The sequence below is a fragment of the Lepisosteus oculatus genome, chromosome 23 (assembly GCF_040954835.1).
Source record: "Lepisosteus oculatus isolate fLepOcu1 chromosome 23, fLepOcu1.hap2, whole genome shotgun sequence".
Taxonomy (NCBI): domain Eukaryota; kingdom Metazoa; phylum Chordata; class Actinopteri; order Semionotiformes; family Lepisosteidae; genus Lepisosteus; species Lepisosteus oculatus.
This window is the reverse complement of record NC_090718.1, coordinates 9,932,989-9,942,812: the sequence shown is the minus strand read 5'-3', so window position 1 is coordinate 9,942,812 and position 9,824 is coordinate 9,932,989.

The following is a 9,824-nucleotide window of genomic DNA, read 5'->3' as shown; positions in this document are numbered from 1 at the left end:
TAGCAAATCAACACAGTGGTGACGTCACCGCACTGACTCACTCTTTTTCTTTCTTTAGCACCACAAAACGCTGCGAAAGTGAGACACCTAGGGGGCTGCCATCTTTAATGCTGGCTTTAAAAAAACTACGGAGAAAGTATTTTCGAGCGTGTGTAGATACAGTAAATTACAGAAGCGCCATGATTAGTTTTGGTGTGCTTCGCCTTTTGTTTTTTGTTTTTCAACCGGAGTTTTAAATCTGGCACGTGTGGAAATGCTCTTTTAAATAACATGCGCTACAAATGACGGATTACGGGGCTGTAAAAGAGTAATGTAACAGGCTAAAATCATTTTACTGACAGAAAAATGATGGAAAGGAATTGCGTACTAAATTTGGAGGGACGTGTTTAGGAACTAATTATGCCATACAGTAAAATGCCATCAGCCTCAGGTTTTTTTAAAATAGCACTGTCTAGACGGTGAAATAACGTTTAATGGAAAATGTTTGTGAGACTTGAATACAAAAACGTGTAAACTGTCGTCCTGAAATGATACATTTTTAAAAATATATGAATGACTATAGACTTTTAAGTACAAAATGCATGGGGCCGCGTTATGCATAACACTCAATTTGTTAAAACATAACGTGTAAGAAGCCTATAAATAAATAATTCTCACTGACGCCAAATAAACAGGTGAACAATGTTTGTTTTTGCAGATCATTAACAGGCATTACAACTGCCATGTATATAACACACACGCTGCAAAAAAAAAACCCGATTTATTAGCAATATTTAAGTCATATGTTGCGCGTGTTAGATTCAGTGCAGCACATTTAGCGGACCTTAATCAGATGTTTCAAATGATGTACAGATCCCGTCAATAGAAGTCAATACTCCGTGCGTCGTGGTGAGCAAAAACTGTATTTCAACATCACGCATGTGATCCGCAACTTCATAATTGTAAGTGAATTCCTGACAGTACCCCGCTGTCACGGACACGGTCTTTTGCTCGATCAGTTGCGTTTTGCAGGTCACTTGTAGCGCCTAGATTTAATTTAATTAGGCATCACTGTAACATGTAACAATGTAACTATGGGTAGTATCTGATTAACCAGGTCTAAAAACAAGTGCTGGACAGCGCTAAAGCATCGCTTCTGCCAGCATCAAATATGGAGTCGATGATCTACACATTTTAAAGATACAGCGCACATGCAAAGCCCCGATTGACATACTGTATTCAATAGTATCCTCGCTGAGTTATCAGATTTTCTGAAGCTACAAGTATTGTTCCACAAGTACTATAGCAGTTTGCTCTACACTGTATCCCGTGACAGACACGGGAAGACGCAACTGCTTAGTTGTACATCAGATTCCTCCAATGCACTGAACGTTTTGTACTTGAAAGATGAAACAATACACTGCGCCGTCCTCATAATTCCTAAAAAAAAAGTGACATAATTAGTCTTTAAATTTGACCTGCAGGTACCCGTCATTAAAAAATAGTAGAGTATGAGAATGCATAAAAAACACACCACTTTTGCAGGTTATTTTTATGGATAATAAAAATGTTCCCACCAGTAGGTTAAATGTTATTCTTAACACTTCTTTAAGTTACAAAATTACACTTAGAGAAAAGGACCCATTGTGCCAATGACTTTTTAAAATAACCAGTCTATTCATATGACTAGTGTGTTCTTCAAGCTATGAATATTCCATGAAAGTAACAGCTGATAGACTCATGTTATAGACATTGTTTTAACAATTTGAAATGCTTTCCTGGGGTGGTTTTCCCTATCTAAAATAGCTACACAGTTAAGGCTGGTGTATAAGCTGTTAGTTCTGCTTCCTTGTACAGTAAGTCTCTGTTTTAAAGCACATATACTGTATACGGTATTTACCATTAAACTTTCTACATTGCGGCATTACCCACGACTCAATTGTTTTTCCTTTGAATGATATACATGCACTGTACCCATAAATGTACTCTTGAAATGTAAAGGCTGAAGTGCAGGATACTGGCCTTAATAATGAAGCAATATTACTATCATCATCATAATTATTTGAAGTAGTAATAGCGATAGTACACCTAAAGTACAGTATGGTATTTAGATTTTAACATACTGTATAGTTTGCATTTGTATTAGTTTAACAGTCTGTTAATTGCTTTTCTAAATGATTTCCTTTAGCTAGCTGCATTACTGCATGAAGTTAAGTTTTGAACTGTGTTATTTGGGTGTTCAAAAAGGTGGTAAAGATGAAGGTGCTCTGTGTATTGTGTAAAATCTGTTTCGATAATCACAAGATAAATAACCCCGTATGCATTTTTAAACACACACAATATGCACTGTTGTGATAGAAAATCATAACCTTTTCAAGGATTCCAAAAATATACATAAGATATCAGATTGGAAATGATGGCACTGAGCAAGTGTTAGTGATGGAAAAATGCGCCTTTCATTCAATGGAACTTTAGATGTGAATATAAAGTGAGCAGCAGAGCAGTTTCTTCATAGGGTACAGATTTTTGTAAGAAAGAACACTATTTTATTGACCTATGAAGATACAGTGGCATATTATTATTATTATCATTATTGAACTATATGAACTAACTTATTTCTGGTCACACCTTTATTAGTACTTGAATACAGATTTGTGTGCAGCAGGTCTTCCTTAATTTACTGTATGTGCAGGCATTGGCCTAAAAAACATCAACTCAAGAGTATATTGTCTTCAGAGCTTCAAAACCCAGAACCACAATGCTCATAAAAAAATAAACTGTGGACTCAGACTGAAAGCCTTGTTGCTTGCTTCAAGAGCGTGACTATTAATTAATCCATACAGTGAATAAAATACTAACCAGTATTCTATATGTTCCAAATACCCATTGTTGATTATTTATGACTACCACAGATTGTAAAAAGAAATATTTAATATACATATGGCATTGACGAAAATATTATAATCTTTATTCTCCAAATAAAAAGGCAAAAAGTACTCCACCACGATTAAAATTTCAGGGTCATTCAGATTGTGGTCACAAGGTACTTTTTAACCTCTGTGCTTTGGTTTCCTGAGACTTACTTCTGGATACAGAAAAAAGGAAAGGCCTTAATCTTCAATTAATCCCTGTTTCACTGAGAGAAAGGGGATTGGTGTCTTGAAACAACACTCGGCAGCGAGGAACAACCACAAATATTCATTGTGAAGAAATCTTCCTTTCTGTTTTCTCAGGCCCTGCTTTGAAGCCTGGGGGTGGTTAATGCCGTTAAAGTGAGATTAATGCCTGAGTTTAGGACGAGTAAGGTGAGAGAGGGAGGCTGGGCTTTTTCGGCAGTTTGCCAGCCTTTGACACAGACTATGGGCCACTCTGATTCAGAGTCAGAACGAGGAGCTGCAAGATAACACCTGCTGTACACAGCTGAAGCCACTGATCTGAAAGCAAGTGCTCTGATAACACTGTAAAACATTTATCCATCTATTAATGACAATGAGGTGCAGGATTGCAAAGTAAAAGTTATGGGAGATGGTATTGGGACTCGTATTACACACAGAGAAGAAAATCTGTACTGTACATATTCCAGCTTTCAGTTATTTTGTATTATGCCGAAACTCTGCTTTCCACAATCCATTACAAACTGAGACTGGTAAGCACTTGCATAGAAAATCAATTTACCTATACAACTGTGGATTGCTGACTAATACATGTGATCCCCAGACCAAATGGTGAGATGGTAACAGGGAAAGCTTTGATCAGACCCCGACTCTCACCTTGACTACAGTGGACACCTTGAGTCTAAAGTACTTATCTATAGTCTATAGTCTGGTATGTACTTTAACTCTATATACCTTTGTATATACTGTACAGTACAAAGCAATAGGAACAAACAGCATCATATAAAATAGTTTTGAATTTGACACTGTAATCAATATAAATCAACTATACAGAGACCTCTGAAGTTTTTCTGCTTCCCTAGAGTTTAAAAGGAGGTAATACCTGGAAAACAGTCAGTAGTAGCGTGCATCATGGTGGTTAAGATCAGAGAGCTCTCTGATATCTGCAGACAATTGATCATTGAATTCCACAAGCTGGGGAACAACTATAAAAGAATTTAAAGAAAGCAATCTCTTTCCATGTAGCATCCATTATAAAAAATAAAAAACTTAAGGCTAGCATCATTGGATCAGAGGGAATCGTGAACACCAGCACATACCAGGACAGTTTAGACAAACACATAACTTCCTCTGCCACAAAGCTCAAACTTAGCCAAAAACAGAACAGCATAACAATGCCAAAGCATACAGTACATCCAGATCTACAAAGAAATTGTAAGTGCACACGAGAATGAATGTTCTTGACTGTCTATTTCACACTCCTGAAGGCAGTTCAGAAATGGAAAGCAAAGGGTCTGAAGTACCTAGAGCAATACTGCCTGGAGGAATGATCACAAATCCCTTCAGAAATGCCAAAACCTCTTCTGAATCACATTACAGAAGGCATTGTGTCAATATAAGCTATGCCAGAGGATTTATTTAATACTAACTAGTGATGTGTGAATAAATATGAATCTAAATAATTTATGATAAATATGACTTTGCTCTGTGCAGTGCTATTAAGATCACACATTACACATTGTCCAATCCATAGATCATTCTGTTATGTGATGTCTCTATTTTAGCAGACTATAAATAAATCAGAAGGGTGCTGTATAGTAATTATAAAGTTGTTTAATACAGCGGTTTGTAGCCTTTATCAACCTACCTATTCACTAAAAAAACAGAGGCTTTTTCATAGTGTCACTTACAGTCTTAAATACTTAATACTATTGAAAGGGAAACAATGGCTTTTCACACCAGACTTCCAACCTTTAATTTTTAAAACAAAGTAAAGCATCAGGGCACTGCACCTTTCAAATGAATAAAACCCCCCATCTTTTCACGAAATATTTACAATAAACATGTGTGTTTTCATGTATGGGTTCTATAAACTGGAACCAATATCTTTTTGCAGTATGCAATGGTCTGTAAAAACCCTGGCTTGTTGTCTTTTATCTCTTCCAGAGTCCTGTTCAGTCTCAGGTGAATAGCAACATGATGAGCATTCTTGTCTCCGCTTTCAGATGGGTGTGTAATAAGGGACTCGGGTATGCGGGAGCCAGCAGCACAACTGTGTGAATATCCTTTTCGGAGCTGGGCTGAACGGGGCCTTTTCACCTGTTATGCTCCTTGGGGCATCTTGTGTGACAGGTTGCTGTTATCGCACTCTCACCCCTACCTTTGACCTTGAGTGGATTCTGTCCTGCAAACAACACAACCCTCTGTTAACTAACAAAGCTTTTCTTTAACTTTTATGTCCTTAATTGGTCATACTGCTCTGGTTTCCTGGTACAATAAATCTATTATTTTGACCTCCATTGCCAGGCATGTACTACAGTCACGGAATTAAGTCATACAGCAGGAATACATGGTAGTTTTCTTAATAAAATAGACAAATCTGACCAATTTATTGAAATAATCTTACAGTACATAATGGTCCTTAAAAACCTGTGTTTAGATAGACAGTGCATTACAATACATTAATGTGTGTACAGGGTTCAATGCTTCGAATTGCTAGAAAATATTGTCACTCAATTTCAGCACTGGAAGACCATGATAGTTGGTTAGATGATACGGCTTGTTAAAAAGCATTTTAAACCTCGAGCTATTGAATGTCAAAATTCAAACCTCGATCAAAACCTACTACCAAGTAGCTATAATTTAAGATCAAACAGCACCTCAAGACTGGGCACAACTGCCAAAAGAGGCAGACTGAAATGGCAGACTATTTACTCCCTAGGAGAACCTACCAGGACTGTGAGAGGATTCACAGATTCTAGAGGGATTTCCACTACGCCGTGGAACTGGTTGGCAACTGGCCAGGTTATACTATATGTCACATACTCTTCCAAGGAAATGTGCTAAAATTACAGTCAGACTTTATAATATACAGTACTTCGCACATACAACAGTCTTCACTGAGTATCACACTGCAGTGTCAACTGACAAAATGGAAATGAATGGACCTTACAAACCTCAGTTCAGAACTAACCATACTGAGCATTCTCTTTATATTTTGCTGATTTCTGAGAGAAGTTTTTGCGCTTTACATTTTGAGGAAATTCATTTTCACTCTCTGGAAAAGTGCCAGCTCCTGGAGTTTCTATGAAGGAAGTCCTGCAATGTTTTTGTTTACAGTGTGGTAATCATTCTCAAGGGAAAGTGCGAGGGAAACCTTTTTTTATCTCAGAGACAGAAAAGAAAAACACACAAATATAGTTCTTGCCAGAGAACTTTTGTTGTTATCTTTGTTCTATTTTTACATCTTGTATCAACCTTATGATCTGAAACTGAATGTTTATTACAGGGATCCCTCAGTCTTTAGTCTTGGGCTGCAATATACATACTCCTATTATTTGAAAGCTGTTCCAAATAGTTCCTTGGGATTTTAAATAGGATCTTAGCTCAGTGTTGGTTACCAAAAAAAACATTTTGTTTTTCCTGTGGGGATACTGTTTTTTTCCTGGACACAGCTGGTAATTAAGATAGAAAAAGTCACATTTGATAGAATGAATTGTAATTTAAACTTTGCAGTGTTTAAAATTTAGAATTTACAGAGGCAGAAGCAGACAATACACATAATAATGCTTTTGGGTACTCCTCCAAAAGCCTAAAAGGTCAGCTTTATGAGAAACCAGCAGTATATTCTAGCTATGGGAATGCTACTCAGGCTAAACATGCTGAATGGCCTACTCTCATTTGGAACACTTCTGCTTTATCAATTGCTTAGTCCATAATAATATGAAGTGTAGCTTCTGTGGAGAGAAGAGAAGGATAGTCTCTTGGAATAAAAAATCAGATGGGAAGCCCAGAGGAATTGTCACAATTCAACAATTCAACAACAATTGTCAGAAATTCTTAACAAGCACTATGAACAATGGTATTTTTTGTCAAGGACAATCTGGATTGTGTTGTGTCACAGGTCACGACAGTTGACCACGATAGTTGATTTTATGCTAACTGGGATACTTATACTCTTCTGTATGCTAAAATATCCTTCCCTGGATTAACTGTCTTTTTTAATGAATGGGTTTCTGTTGTAGGAAAATGAGGGGATAGTGGAAGGTATGTTTTTCCCAAAAAGCCCAGGGCACACACCTGTTGAGGCAGGTGACAGAATGATCCTGTTGGCATGCTGTTTTAATCAATGCAAGTGTTGCTTTCTTTGACCAATGAATGGTAACTGTGCCAGCTCTGTTGTGGGTTTTAGGTTACATGTAACTCCACCACAAGGAATGTCATGGAAACCACTGAAACCCTTTTTTAATGGAATGTCGAAACTGGTAATTTGCCCCCTTTGTCATTTACTGTCAGTTTCACGTTTTATGCTCTATCACATTTTTATCTGAACATGTTAAATGATCCTCGCTTCCCACAGTATGTGAAATTATTATAATTGAAAAATATTTCCTGAGACTTGTTTTCATTTGACAGCTTTGACTTCTGGCTAAACTTTACTACAGTTTTATTGCTCATGTATATCAGTATTATAACAGCAAATCTACTTTTCAAAAGAAAAAACTGCTCCAAGCTAAGGCATGATATTTCTTGTAATTACAATATAAGTACATCACCTTCAAATTTGAAAAGTGAGACACTGCTTTTAAAATTTGCGACATCTTGCACCTACACTGTGTAAGTCAGGTATTACATTTCTCAACAGTGGTAAGGCTTCATTTCCTGTGAACTGTACCTCCAATTCCTTCCAGGTGATGAGAATTAGGTCTTTTATCAGGAAATAATCTTTCTGCTTCAGCTTTTCAGCATCTCTTTGAAATCACGCTGAAATTAAATCTTATTATCCTGGATATGTTGTATCACTGTATGGTATGACAATATGAAAAGGAAGTGTAGACCAGTTACAATATCTGGTATCTTCTATCCAGCATATCATGGAATATCTGACCAACATAAAGATTTTGATTTAATTATTACTCCATTTATCATGAATAAGGTCATAAAGGTTCATTAAAGCTAAACTCTGCTTTATTAGCCTATTCATCGACTAGACTAACTTTCATCGACTAAGAAAACATATTCTCTTTTCTCTGGGTTACAAATAAGGTCATTTACCTTACCAAAATAAGCAGAGCTTAGATTAAAGAAAATGCTAAAATCAATTATGTCATAATGATTACATCTAATACAACATCAATCAATGGATGACAGAATGTTCAGTTGCAATATCATCATATATACCAATATAAATTATAATATTAAAGAACACATATTGTCTTGTACTGACAGCTGAAGAGGAGAGTTTTTTTATGCATTTATGCCAGTTATACCTTCTGGATTTTAGGTGTGATGAATTATGGTCTAGAGAGTAAAAAGAATTCTGAGGTGGCCCCAGGCTGCCTATCGACTCAGAGCACAATAATGGTTGTTATTATTCCAGTTTCATTATCACTGAATGGTGAACTTTAATTTGATTACCGAATCAATGTCGCATTAAAGTCAGTCAGATATTGTATGCAGACTTACAATCCTTACAAATGTCTAAAAACTGGACAAACGGATCATGTACGGAAATGCTGTGACAAAGAATCAAACTCTGATGTACATATTAAAGGAAAAAATCTGCAGGGGGTACAGAAAAAAGGGTATGGAAAAGGAAGGGTACAGAAAAATATGCAGATGCCACATTTTTAATTACCCTTATAAATAACACCGTAACAAAAAATAATAATATGTTAATTATTGCAAACCATTTTGATCCTGACTTTATGAAACAAAGGTATTTACTATTAAAAAACAACTAACAAATGAAGAAGGCCAAGTAAGCATTGCCCTAAGAAATATCATTTTCAGTACACTGAAAAAACAACAACCTTGGCTCTGAGAATAAAGCTGTAACAGCTAACGGAAGAAGCAGAAAATCAGCAGTCAGATGCTCAAAATTATGCCTCTATTAATTCCATGAAGATGGCAGATATAAGGAAAGATGACATCAAAACACTTCTCATCTTTAAATAGTTCACGCAAGGAGTACGGTTTCAAGAAACAAAGTTCAAGTACACCCTGTTTCCCATTTGATATCTCGACAAAGACATCCACTAAAAGTGTTAGTCACAGTAACTTAAAGACTTGTCTGGAACTTCCTTACAGGGAACACTGAGATCCACCACTGTGCTAATAAAGCCTTCTGATTCTGCTATGCCTGTGGGCAGCAATCGCACAGATTCCAAGCATGCCCGCCGGGACTTGTATTGTAACAACAAATGCAATGTTTTGTTTGCCGAGTCCCTGCAAACTAGCTGCAAGACACAGAAAACAATGCAGCCAATACTGACAGAGCTGAAGTGAAGTGAGAGATCTGAAACACAGCGCAGGAAAAAATTCACGTGACTCCATTTTCCTTTTGACAGGCATTCCAATTCTATTTGGTTGTCTTTTCTGAAAGAACTGCCATTAGAAATTGTATTCGCGGTGCTTACAAAAATTAAAACTGAGAAAACGATCATCCTGAAGGACAAGCTTTGTGAATAAGAACCATTGTTTTATTTAAAAAATGACCAGGAGATACTTTAGAATGACAAAATAATGTGATGGCCAGAAGACACAGAGATACAGTACATGCAGACCTTTCTGTGAGTACAGTAAGTGCATTGTCATAGCCCTACTACTGATAATAAACATTAACAGAGACAGGGCACATGGTAAAGAAATGATTCTGGTAAATCCTTATATAGAACAGAGGAAGCCTCACTTTACAGACATTCATGAAGTGACTTACAGACTTGTCTTAAA